The sequence below is a fragment of the Aphis gossypii genome, chromosome 3, assembly GCF_020184175.1.
Source record: "Aphis gossypii isolate Hap1 chromosome 3, ASM2018417v2, whole genome shotgun sequence".
NCBI lineage: Eukaryota > Metazoa > Arthropoda > Insecta > Hemiptera > Aphididae > Aphis > Aphis gossypii.
The window spans coordinates 26,775,402-26,794,930 of NC_065532.1; the positions used below are offsets into that span (position 1 = coordinate 26,775,402).

The window sequence follows — 19,529 nt, forward strand, 5'->3', positions numbered from 1 at the left end:
TTTCTTATTTACTGCGACATTGCTTCACTTATTTTTATCCAAAAATAAAACTACGTTTTTTCTTCTTTTCTGTCTTTCTGTTATTAGTACACTGAATTTGTCCATTTAATTTCAAAACAAGTGAACCGCCAACGTATAAAATTTTATGTTTATACATTTACACAGAAGTTCAGAATTACATAATGGGATCTTATTGTTACGTACACCGCAATAACAGCTTGTATAATTAATATAAGTTTGTTGGTATCCCGAGAGGTATTCGTATTCTTTCGAAGATATAATTTACTAGCATATTAAGTTTATTGTATTCAAAATAAGCTAAAATCCTGATATGTCTTTTTTTGTCTTTGATGATGTTCCACATTATTTTGTAAGAATATTAAAACGGATTTTGTAAATTTTATTTTGCCATTTTCATACATTTATATTTTAAACGAATACTGAACATATAATGAACAAAAACACAGCTAATAGAAAATTGAAAGTTACTGATGAATGATGAGTTACAATTAGTTTGATGTATTCAAAACTAAATTTGTGTATACATTTTTTTTTTTTTTTTTATTAAAAACTTATGAGGGAGTCTGTTTTTTAATAATTTCACTATCACCGCAACCAGTTAAAGGCTCAAGTCCCTTACCAACGTTAGACTGCGCCTATCAACCAGGGTCCCTTTGTTCCAAAAGTTTTAATCGTAATCTATAACTTTAAATATATAATTATAAAATATTGATACATTTTTTTTGTATTTGGTGTACAGAGAAATATTATCAATAATTCTTATAACTAAATAATTTCGCAAAAAAAAAATTGATTTGATGTAAAACTCATATATTTTAAAATTGTATAATCTTATGTTATGAACGATAAAACGAAAATACCTTTAAATTTTAATTAAGGTGCGTATTTATTAGAGGAAAGCTATTGCTTATTAATATAAAAGAAGTTGAAATTAGAAGGTAAAAAAAAATGTTATTATTTCATTATATTCTTCGAATTTCATATAGGTATTCTGTACAATAGCTAATCCTATCTTGTCTATAAGTCTCGTTACATTATTATACTATGTGGTTCTTCACGTGGTGATTTGGTCAGTTTATGTGCATATTTTATGTGTACACTGTTAGCGTTTTTGTTATCGCTTATGCTGATCGCTTTTTAGTGCCGTGCTTACGTTTCAGTGTAATAAACGATTTATAATTACAAACTCCACATGTCGTGCTTAATGTTGATACAGATTAAAGTACGATATTTTAATCTTGTCGTTAAACAGTATAGTATATTTTATTTTGGGTGGTGACCACCCTGACCACCACTAAATTGTTATCTAGCACGATTTCGTTTTTCGCTTTGTTTTGAGAAATGTTTATGATTTTAGACCAATCTTATTCTTTAGCTTTGTATACACAATTGTTTTAATTTACTAAAATAAATTTATAATGCTCTCAATTTAGTATGCATCCATATTGTACTTATTACTTAAAATCATTTAACTGGTCAATTCACATTTTAATATATTTTACAAGCATAGATTATTTAAATTATTTCATGGGTTAGATAAAGTTATTTTATTATTACAGAAAGTAAGTATAAATTCACGTGTTTTAATGTTTAAGTACAATCCTTTATGTTGGGATCCTTTTTCCTTTTCTTTTGTATTTATAGATCAAATTTAACCGAAATTCAATTTTAAAAATGTTAAAAAAATCAAATAAAAATACCTACTAACCTACTTCGTTATGGATTATGCGAGGGATTATTTTATTTAAAAAAAACCATTATTACTGGTTTTTTTTATGTTACTATAGTGAAATAAATTAGTTCCTATAATGTATACCTATTAATTTTTATATTAGTATCGAATAGGTTTTATTTTCGAAAATGGTGTGCTTCGTGTCTTATAACTTGGTATATCTCAAATTATTTATTACATTATAATATACAGACAAATTGTTTTTAAGAACATTCTTTCTTTGTACCTACTGTTTTTTCTATTGGATTTATTCGATGTTAAAAGTACGTATAAAATTTGTTGTTTTAGTGAACTTTCTTGCCTCAATAATACTGTCGGTACGTGTTTTCGTCTAGTCAGACGAGCATACATTTTGTATCAGTTGTAAACTTAAATATATTTCATTAAAATATATAAGAACACTTTTTAAATTTAATTTTATGTTTTTTATTATTATTATTTACATATTACAATATTTTTTGATTATAACTATTTAATTTAATTATCTTAATTATCTTCCAAAATCATTCCCGTTTAAAGAACATAATATTTTGAACGATTCCTTAGTTAACGATTCAATTTTATGGTGTGAGTAACTATCGTTATGGTTTTTGAATTGATCGAGAAACAATATTATATATTTTGTACCTATATTATGTTACATACGAATAATATAGGACATGCGTATACGTGTGCCTTTATAGAATTTTTTATTTTTACCACAAACATAATTACTATTTTTTCTATTGTTTTTGTCTCAATATATTTACTGGAACTAAAAGTGTTTTAGGTACCTATGTCGAGTATCGACGCCAACATTTTCCCTAGAAAATCGTGTACTGAACGTGACTCATTATAATAATCTATAGCCAGATCGATTATTTTTATCCGTATTACCTGTATACAATACTGTTTACAGAGTAAATAGCCGAGCATGATCACCCCCTCCCCCTTTTTCAAAATTGAATAATGAATTAATTTAAATTATGATTTATAGAATGTTTAAGAATAATCAAAGAGTATATTTTTAAGTAATTGAGATTTGTATTAATTAAGGTGTATTCTATTGCATTATAAACTTTAGTTTTTTGAATGAAACCCCCTTTTTTACCGGAATTATTTTTTAAATAATATTTTTTTATTAATTTTTATGTACCTAAATGAAAATTAAAACGAGTAGTTTTGTCGGTCATTAAAATATTTATGCAATTGGTAAAAGTTCTTAAAAATGGTTTTACCAAAATAAAGAACAGATGTTTTATTGAATCTAGTACCTATTTATTATACTTGAACTATTTTTATGAACTATAAATGGTGATGGATAAGTATTACCTAAGTTAAATAATTCAATAACTACTTAATCAAATTTTCATTTTGATACATCAAAGAGAAAAAGAAAAATAGGTTAAGCATGCTTGTTGAATAACCCTGTACACTGTATGTACTATTTGCAGCTGCTGCTCATTGAACTCAGGATTTCGGTAATTATTTTTTTTTTTTGTTTTTTTTTTTTACAGAGAACAGTAGCAATGTATTTGTTTTAATTATTGTTATACGTGTGTGCGTGCGTGTGTGAATGTGTTTAATATATTGACGTGGAAACTTTTCGCCCGTCAATTGTGTGTATATAATTGTTATTGTCATTTCTCCGAATAACTTTCATTCTTGAGAGGTTTCGTTAAGTTTTCAAAAACTCGATGGAGCTGGGTTTCAATAAACTTCAGTGGTTTCGTAAAATAAGTAAAATATATATTTGCATTAATAATAATAAAGTTTTACCGTTGATATTCTATAGTTGCAGCAGTGTATAGACGGTAAGACGAAGAGTCTTGAAAAGAATAAAAAAAGAAATCTCTTTTAAAGGATAGGTCGTAATAAATACGTAATATTTGCATCCTTAGAAACTCGGACAATAATATATAGAAACTGTTTCTTTTTTTTTCACTTTTTGTTCTACATCCAGCGCATAAGTAATGAAGTGATATTTTCAGTTCCCTTGACTAATTTTAAAATTATTTTATTATTTGGTGGTTATTACTTAAACATTTTTAAAACAACTAAAAAAAATTTAAATCAACTTGCTACCACAAAATGAAATTTTTCCTTGTGGAGCAACCGAGTGTTCCTGAAACCACTAATTATTCTTAGTTTTTATGTACATAGAAATTTACTTAAAATTCAAATTTAAAATATGCGATCTTCTGCGCACCTAATGTTTTATGAACACTGCAACGATCAATGCTCATATATATAATATATATAATATATATTATATATATATATAAGTATTACAAGTATTATAAGTATGTTGATTGTTCGTGATCGGTACCGCTGTCGCTATTATAATATTATATTACGGTATTATAGTCTAATGCGCATAATATTGTTATCATTATATGCTGTAATAGTCGCGTGTGTACACATTAGACGATGGTGCTAAAAAAAAATGTATTGCATATAGTGCAAAGTGTTTCGTAATTGGCCAACTTTACACCGTGTTTGCATATTGATATGAAATGATGAATTACTCTACCGCTGCATTCACTTTTGTTTGTCAGCTATATATTTGCCGTGTCACTGATCGCTGAAATTTGTGTGAATATATTTTCCCAACAGCGTGATGGTATAGAAATTCGTTGGACTCGCACGTATTACTAAATGGTTAAACCAACAAACGAAAGAAAAAACTAAATAACCTTTATCTATGTGTGAAATAAATAATAACTACTCTAGAAAAAATCAGTCGTTTGGTTTATATACGAACTAGCGTTTTCCGCAGAGAGCTATAATTCAAAAATACTATATTATTAATAATACGTACCTATTTTTATAGTATGCAATAATATCATAGTATCATTAACGATTTTCTTTACGATATAAACCTAAGAGATACAACATTAAAACTATTTTTATTTTTTAATTACTATTATATTACAGATATTTTTTGTATAATATATATATTATATATATGCTAATTCTTATAATTTATATATGAACATTGAACATTCCATACGTTTTATTATATTTATTTGGGAGAATAAAATTCTATTAAATTAACTATTAAGTAAATTAATTTTTATTTATAAATTTTTTAAGAAAGGGTTTTTTGGTAATTTTTATAATAAACAAAATGTCTAAAAGTAAAACCTTGTAACAAATATTTTGTAATATCTACATGAAATATTTGAATTTTTCACAAATAGATTTAATTTTAGCATAAAATCTCGTTTTTTTTAATGAACACCAAATATATCTATAATTTTAGATTTCATTCATAAAATACTGAATGCAATTTTAATAACGAAATAACTTGAAGTTATTATTATTTAAAATTATAAGCCTACCTACTTATTTTGGTATTAAACGTGTATTTCGTCGAGGTGTTAATTTTCCCTAACTATGCACAACGAGATGCACAAGTTAAGAAATATAAAAATACTCGTATAGTTATTTTCGAAAATATATAGATGATTTCAACATGGCGTATTGCATAATTGCTAGTAAGTACACAAAAATGATTTTATTTCGAGGTTATTTAAGTTTTCAATCCAATGTGTACTAAATGTTTTGAAAATATTTTTTGTATTAAAGTTTCGTAAAATGTTAAAATGTTTATGAATTTTGAAAGTAGGAAAAAATATTCCTAAGGCTTTTTTAACCCTTATTCACCAATAAATAAAAAACGATTTATTTTTAAAACAATATCGTTATTAATATTAAAAAATATATATTATTTACGGCTTGTTTGAGTATTTTAGTCGTCTTTTAAATTTTATCAATTTACATTTTGAAAAATCATAAACTCTAGAGAAAAAAAGTTACGCCAGATGTTAACGATTTTCGACCATTATTATGTTAACGAGCATAAAATGTTTTAAATTATCATGTATATACAGGAGAATGTATGTAATTTTACTCGACGTTCATGCCATTAATAACAAAAATGTTTTCAAGCGAAAAATGATTGCGAGGAAAACATTTTTCAAATCCACTTGTGCATTGTGTTTGTGTTTTAGATCGGTAAGATGTTGTGTATACGAATTAGTAGAGTGTTTGTGTAACTCATATATTATATGATTATATAATAATATTACCCTATTGAAAAAAAAAAGTAATAAGAACGTAAAAATATAATATTGTATTTGAGGTTTACGCTGCATTTGGTTAACATTTCGATGATGTGATTATGGACGTGATTCCTACAAAATAAAATAAAATCATAATGCGTATATATAGGTGGTATTAAAATTAAAATGGCTTATGAATTCCGTTTGTCGGAAATTATAGTTTGAAAAAATCATCACGGCAGACAAAATCTGCTGTACATCATCCAGTAAGTAGGTAATCTGCGCGACCGGTATAAGCCTGTCGGTGCGTCCCGTGTTCTCGGACGATTAAAATTCCGTCGGGCCGTGGCGTGATCGACGACCAGTGGCCACGGGAGCGCTGTTGTAAACGTGTTCGAATTAATAATATTTTCTATATTCTGTCGGTGGGTACTTACTACATTACAGCCACCTTCAACATAACGTTAAACACAAACTATTTGCATTTTTTTTTTTAATTATAAATATATAATTATTGAAGTAGGTAGGATAATAATCGTTTATATATATTAAAACATAATTCAAATCATTTACAAACATTTATCTTATAAAATAATTATCTTAATTTAATATTTATCATTTAACTAAATTACAATTAAATCAATGAAATTATTGGCGAAAAACAAAACATATAAAGTTTTGTTCGAGTTTGTTAATACCATTAAAGTTATATTCATACATATTTCCTTGACTTCTGTTCAAAAAACTTGTCGTCGACGTCGTTAAATTTAAGATTTTCCGTAATGTTATTTTCTATTTGGCAATATTATTTATGTGTTTAACTTTTGATATCTCAATGTTGAGCTTAACCTATTTTTTATTTGTTCTTTTTTATGATGATATTGATGACTTTTTGTTGGAATAATGAATGACAAGCATTGTTAGAAAATACTTGTAAGCATGATGGTTACGTTGTTTAGAAATGCATGTGGTATTGTTTTCTATGTCGCAAAAATACGTATGCAGTACTTAATTCATTCGTCTATAAAAATGCTAAAACTTAGGTCTACACGAAATTGGTTCAATCAGCACAATTTATTTCGACTTAAAATTGACATCGATACCGATACACGTATAACTTAGATTCATAATTCATTTATGATAATATGTTAGTTACTGGTACACTAAGGAGTGCATATTTCAACATTGTTTTTATTATTTTAATTATTTTTACAATCAATGTATTTGTTTTACATAACAATATGATACGATTTCCTACAAAAAATCTATTTCGGATGATTAAATCTGTGTTCGAAAAATGTCAAATATGGTATCCGATGATGGAGAACAGAAAGAGTATGTAGTTTTTCGATTTTCTTCAAATGCCTCAGGGAAAACTACAGACAGCCGTCGAACAGTTTTGAAGAAACACGTCAACAAACTTGATTTTGATGAAATATCAAAGCCCCGGATTTAACCAAGCTCTGTTCATAATCGTTTTTTAATGCGATGATTTATCATTGGTGTGCGATGTAAGACGAGTGTGTACCTAACGTTCGGTCTCTGTCAGATTTTTATGTGAATATGATTTTTGCAAATTAGATCTGTATGATGGTTACATTTATTAAATTTTAATTTTTTTGTATTATTATATAAATATTTAAGATAGCCGATTTTCCTTAATAGTTTAAATTATAATTTCCATTAAATATTAATAGAGTTATGTACCTATTTTAAATTAAACCGTAGCGTTATCTTTAAATATTGATACCAGTTACTTAAAATAATTTAAATTTTTCAACGTTTATGATTATTTACGTAAGCTCGTCCAGTAGGATAACTATAAAGACTTAGTTCTAAAAGAAATTAATTTACAATAAAAATAATTTAATTTTTGAACTTGATTTAATACTTCTTATGAAAAATATTATCGAAAACAACTACAGCGAGACGACGCCTTGTAATATATATATACATATATCAACTGTAGAACCAATGCCAACGTTGCGCATCGTTTTACAATACATACACCATGTGTTTGAAGTCGCTATAGAGTTTAGAGTGTAAACGTATCGCACCGACATAGCAGTTTTTATTTTCATCAACTCTGTGCAGTTTTGTTGTGAAAATGCATTATTTACCGGGAAAACTATTTTTAAACATCTTACGGGTAATGGAAGACAATAAACAAAATTTCGGTACGATTCCGTGGACGTTTGTATATAGGCGAGAGTGACGCTCGCGTAATATACGACTGTACGTGTCTGTTCCAAAACTTCTTCTTCGTTCTCTCGTTCGATCTATCTCCACACTCATATACAATGTGAGACGTTGTGTTTACAGTCCGCTTTACCGTGTACGAGTTTCACAGGAAAATCGGCAAACCTGCTCGGCAATACACGGTGTATATACGCATTATACGCGTATATGTACGGTCCCCTATGTTCGCGGGTTGATTGATTTGGTCGCGTGAAAACGAACGCTTGCCGTTCCGCCCCTGCCCACTCTCCAGAACTCGTGGCCGAAAGCTACCCAGAATAGTCCAACAATAATTTCTGTCCAGTTCGAAGTTTAGTCGACATCAGAACTATAATAAGTATATAGTACTATGTGTGGTTTTAGAAATTATCGACCCGACACACGTAACCGCACATCCAATGCACTGTCGTATCCTGGAGGAGAAGAAATTTCTGTATAAGTGTGCTCGTACGCCGCGGAGCTTTGTATATCTAATATAGTCTCATGTTTTATATATTTACATATGTATATAAGTACGTAGTATTGTCGCCTCAGATATGATACAGCCTGCGGTGGCATAGTGAATTTAGTAGTGATTTTACTTAGGTCAAAGCTAGATATGTTTGTTTTATGCTTTTATCATATATTATAATATAATATCTTATGGGTTAAGTATTATTTATAAATGTTGACTATATTATAACTGTGGCCTATGGAAATCTCGTCAACCAACCCCCTCCCCCGCAACAAAAATATATCTATTTAGACCGTACGTAAAGTACTCTATATATATTATTATATACATAATATATATACCTATGGTTGCGGTCGATAATTGGGCCACAAACGTATTATATAATTAAATATGTTCCTATAACATTTATTAATTTAGTGCCTATATTTATAATTAATATATTATTTTTTTTTTTTTAATAAATATTCAATATAAACTAAGTAAATAAAATAAGTCAATTAATCATTTATTTCATTTTTAAATAATACGATACATATTTCACAAAAAAAAATATAAATCTGGTTAATAAATATGGTTTTAACCTCTTCTTCGTATTTTTTTTGTTTTTTTTTTTTTTATTTTTTTTTTTTTTGTTTCATTAAAAATATAATTTTTTCTATTTAAAGTTTGTTCTTGGCTTTGAATGATTTTTTATTTCTTTAAAATATTTAAAATATTGTGGCCCAATCAATGGGTTTACCTGATATAAATGTAAAATTTTAGTGACTTAATTCTCAAACATCTACATATCTCTATAAGTATCACAGCGTGGGTCGACATTCGGTTGTGTTTTTTAAAGAAGACTTTTCCTAACGAAAAACGAGTATTTAGCTTTCGTTAATTTGTATCAACGTCATCTGCTGGGGAAAATTTTAAGTATATATAAATTGAAAAAGTAACTGACTGACTGACTCACTCACTGACCCGTCAGTGCACAGTTAAAACCACTGAACGGATCGGTCAGGAATTTTGCATGCAAATAGCTAAAAAAACATTTTTGAAAATTAAATAAATTAAGTGGTAAAATAGGGGTTTAAAATTTGTAAGGAACCCGGTGGTACGCTAAAAATACAGCCTAACCCGGACAATATTAATATAATAATTTAAAATAACAGTTTATCCTATATACCAATCAATATTACGATTTAAGATGTATTACACGTACTGATTTTAATGCTATTTCCAGTATTAACTATCTAATATTATTTTTATTTAACTTTAATAACAAATTAATAAACTAATACAACAGTAAATAGTACTTGTGTAATATAATATATATTCATTTTATGCGGAGTTTAGGTGATATTTTATAAAATGGTCACAATACGTAGCAATTACGGCCCACTTTTATATAATGAAGTATACTAATGTTATTAAAACATTTTCTAAAATACACGTGGGTTACACACTCATTTTGACGAAGACGAAAGTACGTGTATACGAAGAATATTTACGGTTTAAAAGGAAGCTAAATCATAAACTGCCACAAATCCTTCCACCCTCTACTACACCGGTCCAGATGTTACGGTTTTGGATGACATTGTGACGCGCTCGTATCGTCGTCACCACATGTCGGTTCTTATATTAGGAAGAGGGTGGTGTAAAAGGGATAGAGCTTTACAATATTATACATTACTAGCTGACCCCGTGCACTTCGTTGCCCGTTAAAAATGCAAATTCTATAAAATATGATTCGAATTTTGATTAATTTGTTATTTACTATTCGGTTTAACGGTGTTCAAAACTTAGACATTTTCATTGACTGTTTTGATTCTCAAAAATCTTGTGAAAGCACCACTTTAATATGTGAATTTTGTAAAATGATTACGAACGGTGCGTGATAAAGTGTGTGACAGATAGTCATTATTCTCTGCTCAGTTAATTTCATTTAAGCTCAGTGTAAATTATGTGGATCGTGCATTTGAAGTTAAATTCAACACTCTGTCCATAGTCCAAAATGCCTAGAGAACGACGTGCGAACATCGGCCGCCGCACAAGACATGCAAGCCAGCAACAAGTCTATTCAAGGAACTTAAGAGAAGAAAGACAAAATATAATAAGAGAAAATGACCGCTTGAGACATCGCGTGAGCACACGAAGATCATTGGCATCATACAATCGCTTGGCATTCCAATATGATCCCACTGCGAACTACAGTGATGATGAAAATTTGGATATTGGACGAATGACGACTATATGCCGATATTGCAATGCGGTAAAGTTCAAAAGAGAAACGGTTGGATTGTGCTGCGCAAGTGGAAAAGTCAAACTGGATCCATTACTTACACCACCACAGCCACTGAAAACATTGTTTGATGGAAGTGATCCCGATTCCAGCCATTTTCTTCAACACATCCTTGAATACAATAACTGCTTTCGCATGACTTCCTTTGGAGCTAATATCATTCGAGAAGGCGGCTTCATGCCGATTTGCAAGGTAAAAGATACAACACACATAACCAACACATAATTGCAACACATAACAACTTCATATACACCACACACTACACCATCACACGATTTACAAAATATAATAATATAATATAATATACAGGGAGCACAACAGTTAAAGAGACGAATTATTGAACAGTTGCAAGCATTTTTTCACGCTAATAATGCTGTGGTTAATATGTTCAAAACAGCATTGGAACGAATGCCATCGGATACGCACAAATTTGTCATAAGAGCGGATTGTACTCCAACAGGTGAACATGTGCGAAGATTCAATGCACCCACCGTTAATGATGTTGCTGCAATTATTGTTGGCGATCCAACTAAATCACGAGACATTGTCGTTCAGCGAAAAAGCAATATCATGCATCGTGTAAACGAGACACATCGTTTGTACGATGCGTTACAATATCCAATCATTTATTGGCAAGGGCAAGACGGATACGACATCACGTTGAAGATGGTCGATCCAATTACAGGTACAATATTCACACACTAATTATTTCCATTATTACTTTTATTGGTTTCCATTAACAATTCATTTAATTTTGCATTTTCAGGAGTATCAACGAATAATAAAAATCTAAGCGCAATGAATTACTATGCGTATCGTATGATGATTCGTACACATGAGGAGAATGTCATTCTGAAGTGCGGTCGGCTATTCCAGCAATTCGCTGTCGACATGTATGTCAAAGTCATAATATTATAGTCATTCTGCTTACCGTTGCCGTGATACTCTCTTATGATTATGAGAGCAGTATATTATCATGTAGGCAATCCACACGTGGTGGATTGCGGACCCCGCGAGATGTGTATAAGAAGTTTATAATTTCTAACACTTAAGTTTCAAAGTTATATCATTTTTTTTTTTTTACTACAGTGGGTAAAATACAATAATGTGCCATCTCGTGGTTTTTGTATTGTTGCCTGTTGGTTAAACAATAAAACTTAGTATAACTTGTTATGTTAGTCTATTGCTATGAATTTGAAATTTACTGTGGACATTGACTTATTTCGCTAATTCTTTTTTTTGTTGATATGGTTTTAACAAAATATAACAACAGATCTGTAACTATTATATTCAATCATAATCAATAGCGACATTAATATAGTTTATTTTCTTGCTGAACTGCAGTGACAGTTATACATTGTCTTATACATTTTTGTCTCCATTTTTATATATCTAGATTTTTAATTTCTTTTTTACTATGACAACGATTTTAGTTTGTATGTCTATTTGCTTGCATTATTAAAAACAACCTTGCTATAACATTTTAAATAAATTATTTATTTTATTTAAATGGTTGCCATTGACTACCAAAAATAATTTAGTTTAATATTTGCTGGACAGATGGCGCCTGTGTAATTTCATCACCATCTCATTTCATCACCAACCTAATAACTTTTTCAAATTTTTCGTCCGTAAGAACCTTCTCCGCAATGAGCTCTTCAATTTAAAAAAAAAATCAAAACGATCGGTTCGTGCGTTCTGGAGTTATAGCGTCAGGGAGGAAAACCGGACTTATTTTTATATAATACATTATTAAAACCACGCCCGCCGCTGAGACAGAGTCCAATAAGACGTGATGAACCGTATACGGTATACCGTATACCCACCTTCGTATAGAAGTTTCCCTAAATAGTTGCAAAACAAGGAAATGGACATTCCTGAAATAATCCAAACGGGCGTATACTCACAAATCCTTTTCCTAGTATATAAGAGCCTCAAAGATAGTTACCGATATGCAATGTTTGAATATCCGAATCGTAATGGTGTTGTTATACTTATGTTTACGATGTATTTCTTACGACTCGTTTCGTCGTTTCCGGCGTCAATTTATTGATTTTTTTCCCCATTAGAAAACTCCAAACCATTATTTAAACATCCACAAATACGTTTCTTGTATCGAATTACTATATAGTGCGTTTTACTCGAACCGGTCGACTCATCCGTAATGTTTTAACAATACAACTCTGGATTAAAGTAAATTACAATTTCATTTGAAAGTTTGTCCGCAAAACAAGAGTTGACAATATCGTTTCTAGATAGGCTCCACGGCGTATTTGTATGCTTTAACAGGGACAGATTAAGTCGGCTTAAAGATAAATGACTCGGCCATATTTGCAATCGCACTGGCGTTGAGTAATTACTACAACTGCCTAACCTATCTCAGTTAATTTTGTTGAGTATCGTCTAAGACATCTTAGTTTTAATTTTTGGCACGTGCATGAGTTAATTTTTCACAGATCATTTTTTTTTTCATCAACTGAATGTACAATAATATGATTATTCAGTTATATTGACACGGTCACAGCCCACATTTGCTAAAAAAATGGAAACACATTTTGTAATCTAATCCATAAAACATTAAACTAACGTACTCGTATCTTTCATTTTATTAGCAGTGTGAATTAAAAATAACATCTTTAAAAAATAAAAACAGATTTTTAAATTTAAAATGATATGTTTTTTTTCACACTCGCGTTAAAACTGTTTTAATTATTGTTATTTTTATAACATAAACATTTTCCATTTTAAAATAAGTTACAGTTATTAAATAACTCAATTCTAATACTTATTTAAATCGTCGCTAAATATCAATTTGGATGAAACAAATATAAAGTTACAGTTAAATCGTACCGTTATTACTTAATATTTGTTTAGTTTGAATAAATGTAATGTGTGTGTGTGTATATATATTATGAATGAATTTTGTATATTTTGGTTTTTTTAATAACGATTTTACAGAATTTATGTCAATGATAAGTATATTTATATGTACCAAAATATATTTAACCATATATGGTTCATAGTGTTAAATAATATTTAATAGACAATTTTGTTCAAGATCATCACAAAATATAAAACATTAAAAATGTTATTATAACTAGATGAATTTGTATTTATACAATGTTGTCTTTCGAGAAAAATAAATTTTTTTCCGTAGGTTTTTGGCAGTAGTTTGATTTTTTTTAATTATAACAAAGGAGGAAAAACCTTACCTAAAAAACTAATACATATAAGTTTTACTTTTGAACAAGAATTCTGTTAAATAATAGACACTGTAAATATTATATTATATGCGACATACGTTCTTAAACTACCTATTCAACGCACGTTTTCTTACAAGTCACGCCTTTGAAATAAACTATTCTTATTTAAAGGCATCGATTAAAATTTATAAAACAACAATATCTTCAGCCTATTCTGGATAAATTAGACTTAAATGATGAAAACGACGTAACAAAATGTCGACATTTAATTGTCTATATTATTCTTTAAGTGAATTAATTATTAGATACACCATAATTTTATATACTAAAAAAAAAATGTTAAGATAATAATTAAATTACTATAAGCTAAATGCATTTTAGTTTTAATTAACAATAAATGAAAAGTATACTTATATTAGTATTAGCGTCTAATACCATGTCTAGAAATAACTGAAAATTTTAATTAATTATATTTCGGAATTCCATAAATATGTATACCTACATTTAACCTAACTTAACCTAACCTTCGGATGTCTACAATATACAATATATCAATATTATTAATGATATTTTCACTTAAATAGAACAATTTCACAAAAATAATTTTTTTCATTATTTTTTTGTATGAAAATGTATTAATTTATTATTCTTGAAAAATAAAAATTACCATACTTAGTAACATAGACGTGCCAGACCCTTGACCAAAATATTTTTCTTTCATTATAATACACTAACAAGATGAATAAAAGTAACTTTTTTGTAGGTTAAAAAAATGTAAAGCTTTAATTATAAAATGTATCAGTTATTTATAGTTCAATTGTAATTTTTTATTAATTTAAACGAAAAATAAATAATTAGATTGGTATTTGTACTTATTCTATACGTTATAAAGAATAAATTATAATTGGAAAATTATCCGTTGATTATCGCGTAGTAGTATAGTACTTAATATATTTTTATTCGTGTTTTAATCTTAATTTCAAATTAAACAACCTCCATATATTATATACTGTACAACTAAGCTTAAATAGAAAAATATGTACAAGTTTAACAAGGAAGCCTGATAGAAAACGTCACCCAAAAACGATATTTTTATAATAATACCTATAATGTAATGTATATAAGATATAATTATTGAATTTTAGTTCTAGTTAAATATTATTATAACTTTATACGTATGATTTATTCAAAAAAAGCAAATAAAATCTATGTTGTATTATTATGAACATTCAAAAGTATGTAATACTAATAATCGTCTAGCTATTTTTTTTTAGACTATTGACTTAAAAATAAAAAGTATGTAAAAATGTGGAACTCCTTGTAACTAAAATTTCGAAGGGGTTCTAAATATATTTTTTATTTCATTTTTGAAAAATTTGAGTACTTAATATCGATTTTAATATTTTTGTTTAAAAATCGTCACCACTATTGGTTCTTTCTTTTAGAAGTTTCACAGTGATTGATTAAAAAAAAAATGTGTAGGTATATCAAATGTATTTGTTAAATAGCTTTCAGAAAATATGTCACAATGAGAGCTACTATTATTTTATTGCAGTAAGCGTTTCTGTAATATTCATTGGGATTACCGAGACCGTATTTATTTCCCAACAAAGACATTAAATGAACATTCGCATAAAAAAGGCCCCTTAAATCAAAGCATTTCATGATGAAAAACATTCATCCATTTCTCCCTTAACTATTTGTATTATTAATTATTATTATTATCAGTAGTAGTAGTAGTAGTAGTAGAAGTAGTAGTAATATTAGTAGTAATAGTAGTAATAGTAGTAGTAGTAGCAGTAGTTGTATTTATTTGTTATTCAGACAATCGTTTTACAGAAAATCATTATTTGTAATTGAACTGTCAAGTTTTGCGATATTTATCGACGTAATGTTAATATTAATGATAAATTAACACAAACCGCACTACAACTGATCGAATTATATGAATATTGCTGCGTACAGCTTTAACAATGCAATTAGTTTTAAAGTAATTATCTTAACAGTACAAGTATATCTCCAAGTAGGTCGTCCGTTGATGTCTTCTATCGCCCTTTATTTATCTGATCATTATTCACTACGATATAATTACAAATCTGTATAGGTAAGATACAAATTACGATTTCACATAGCATCAGGATTTTTCAATCGAACTACACGTGCCTTCGGAACGGTGCAGACAGGTCGGTGAATAATGGCAAAAGTTTGTCGGACGACGGGACGCGCGTGTATCGATCGACCTAACTATTTGATTGCACAAACCAATCGTGAGATTTCTGGAAAATCTTCCTCTATAGGCGCGTATGATTTGCGACACGTGTGACGAACATCGTAGGCGTTTGCAATAGCTCTTTGGCAATTTATATTCAAATCATTTTGCCTTATAAATATAGAATTATCAGTCTTTTTTACTTGTATATTACATGGTTTTATTCGCGGTGCATATAAATATGATTTTTTCGTTGGTAAATATATACGATCAGTATAATCATTACACGACACTTTATTCGTAAACGGCATGACAACAGCAACCGAATTAGGCGATTCGATAATTGAAAAATCGTACATTCTAAGTTCCGGATGATCCGTACGATTCCGAGAAGTGTCAAATCCTACACTTACAATTCACATGATACCTACTATTTATACTTTATATTATCATTGTGATGTATGCATTTTTTTTGTTATCCTGTGCATGCATTGAACTCGGGTCTGTCCATACACGTCAACCCTGCTGTATCGATATTATACGCGGTATATTGTACCCGAAGCCGATATTTTGCCACACCCGAAAACTCGGCGTACGAATGTCGTCCATTGTATTATTATAAATTATAATATTTCTATACCCTAACGGCTTTGAATGAACGCACTGATGCAAAACGATTTACATATTAGTTGTGTTTGTTAGAATGTTGACAAAACTTTCTGCGACAAACCCTTTGACGGGACCTCCGACGATGAAGTCTCACCGTTTTCCGTAAAATCTATAGCAATTAATTTTATCGCACGCCTCTCTTTTAGTCTCTTTCATCTGTAGTTTTATTATTTGCAATTTTGTGTCCACTCTCTATAATCGTAATAAGGGCTGAGTCGAGTCAAAATAAGTATGCGAAAATGTGTAATGATTGGTAAGTGGATGATAAGGGAGAAGGTACTGTGTGTAAAGTTTTCGGGAGAAATAACTTTGAAATTGGCTGAACACTAAAGGAATTATAGAAGTCACAAAACCAGCTCATCGCTTGATGGCAACCACTTCTACCATAAGTATATACTTCAATAAATATTTTTAACATTAATTGAAATTTAATCTGTGCCTAAGCCTATATTTATATGTATACAAATCGTTTCTTGATGGATATATTTTTCGTTGAAAATCGGCCATATCTGTTAATAAAAAAAGTGTAATTAATCTATTGTAAAAACGAACTCATGCCAAAAGATAATATAAAATTAAAACGGGTAGACACTCACGCGTGTGTGAGCTAACTGAAAATATGGTTCCTAAGATATTATACTTTAGTTTTTCATGATTTTAAAATAAAGTGTTCATTTTTTGACGGTTTAATGGGAAAAATAAGTTCAAGCAATATATTATATACACCAAACAAGTAGACGATTGCATTTAACGCCATTGTATCGCGTGTCTGTGCTCATCTTAATTGCTTGCGCCGTAAATTTGTCTTTTCCTATGCAAAATCGAAAAATCTTCAGAATTTATCATTTATACATTAACTTTATATTGTTAACTATCAAGGTCGACATATTATAAAGACCTAAATAATATTGACAATGGTGTTGCTATAATATATGTATAGCTATTATACATATAGAAATCTGATTATTTTATGGACTATAGTCAAAATGATTATTAACATTACATTCATTGAAAATGAATCCATGGTTTTTTATGTGTATGAATAATAATGTTAGCAATTTTTCAATCATTTTATACATTTTTTTTATTTTTTATCACGCTTACTTTTCTAAAAGTGTAATTTTCTAACTTGTTTAATGCAATAATACCTTGTAAAAAGTGTGTAGTTTTTGAAAAAAAGATAAATCATTTTCAAAACTCGACTTTATGAAGTTCATAAAGAATTCTATAAAAGTCAAGTCATGAGAAAATCGACATCTTTCATTTAGTTTGGAAATCGACAAAAAACATTTAAACAACGTATTGATAGAAACACTGCCTAAAATAGTTTTAAAAAGCCAATTGATTGTTAAAAACTTATATCACGTATAACATTTAGTTTGAGTTTAACATTTTTTACAAGGTAAGAAAAAGTCATATTTTTGTACAAATCCTCTCAAAAATATATAACATATTTTGACTGAACCGTAATTAATTATAAAAATACAAATTTGACTCTTCATTTAATTGCTTATAAGCTTATACATACAAATAACAAGCATATTATTTGGCGATTTTATCAAGTTCAATATAATTTTTGTAAGTATAATAGAATTATTACCGTTCCATAAAAATGATTATTTCGGAAGTTTAAAAACTAATTGTAAAAAAAAAAAAAGGTAAAAATATGTAACTGTTGTTATAAGTGGCGAGTGTATTTAATCATTAAGTAGTTCACTATGTATATGCGATAAATTCAAATTTGACGATAAATTATTGTATATGATAAAAATATATTTTAAGTATACCCGCCTATATTATTAAGTATAATATTGCTATTACATTAATTAATTTTACTGTTAGTAATAGTGATAATTAAAAGTAACTTTTGCAGAAAACTTAAAAGATTCGATTACCCATGAGAAATATTTTTAAATGTCAACAAATTATCGAGATTTTTCTTTAAATATTTAATAATATCTATAAAAAAATTGTGTTAATTTAATCTTTAGATTTGTTAGTCACCTTTATAACTGTACTAATTACTTATAAGGATCCTTGTAATGCATTTTCGTTGTAATGCAAAGTTTATATACAGTTTATATACAGTAATTCTTTTTTGAATAACAATAAAATAAATCATTCGATAAAAAATCTTTATTTTAAACGTGAAAACATAAAGTTCATTGATGTATATATATATATATATATATATATAGATTATGTTGTTTATTACATAATAGTTATACTTTCTACTTTAATAAGTAAGATAATTGATTCTGAGATACTATTAGTAAGATGCTTTCTTCGCAACTTATTAGTTAATCATGTGAACTTCCTATTATTTTTTACCTTGTACAAAATTGTAATTATTACTTTAGTTGACACATTTTAAATATCATATTATTTAAGTAAATAAAAAAAGGTGAATAATTTCAAGATGACCATGTATAAATGTACAAAAACCCCATAACCAAAAACTGTAATGCATTAAAATATTGCACTATCAACATTTGACTAATAAATCAGGGAAGTAGGTATTTATACTAAAAAAATCTAGAATTGTTATTTGCGTGAAATGCTGTTTCATGATAATGAAATAATATATAGGAATGAAATTATCATGTAATAATATACGACTCTTGGAATGATTTTTTTCTAAACAGTATAAATTCTTTAACATACAGAACAATA

At 28.4% G+C, this 19,529-nt stretch overlaps 2 protein-coding genes across 3 annotated transcripts in view; one reads left to right on the forward strand and one right to left on the reverse strand.

The window, feature by feature from the left end:
* The window catches only part of LOC114125221 (14 kDa phosphohistidine phosphatase), a 167,695-nt gene that overhangs the window by 87,967 nt on the left and 60,199 nt on the right, over positions 1-19,529 (forward strand). The gene's annotated exons all lie outside the window — the stretch shown is intronic.
* The window catches only part of LOC114125203 (arrestin homolog), a 104,083-nt gene that overhangs the window by 83,131 nt on the left and 1,423 nt on the right, over positions 1-19,529 (reverse strand). The gene's annotated exons all lie outside the window — the stretch shown is intronic.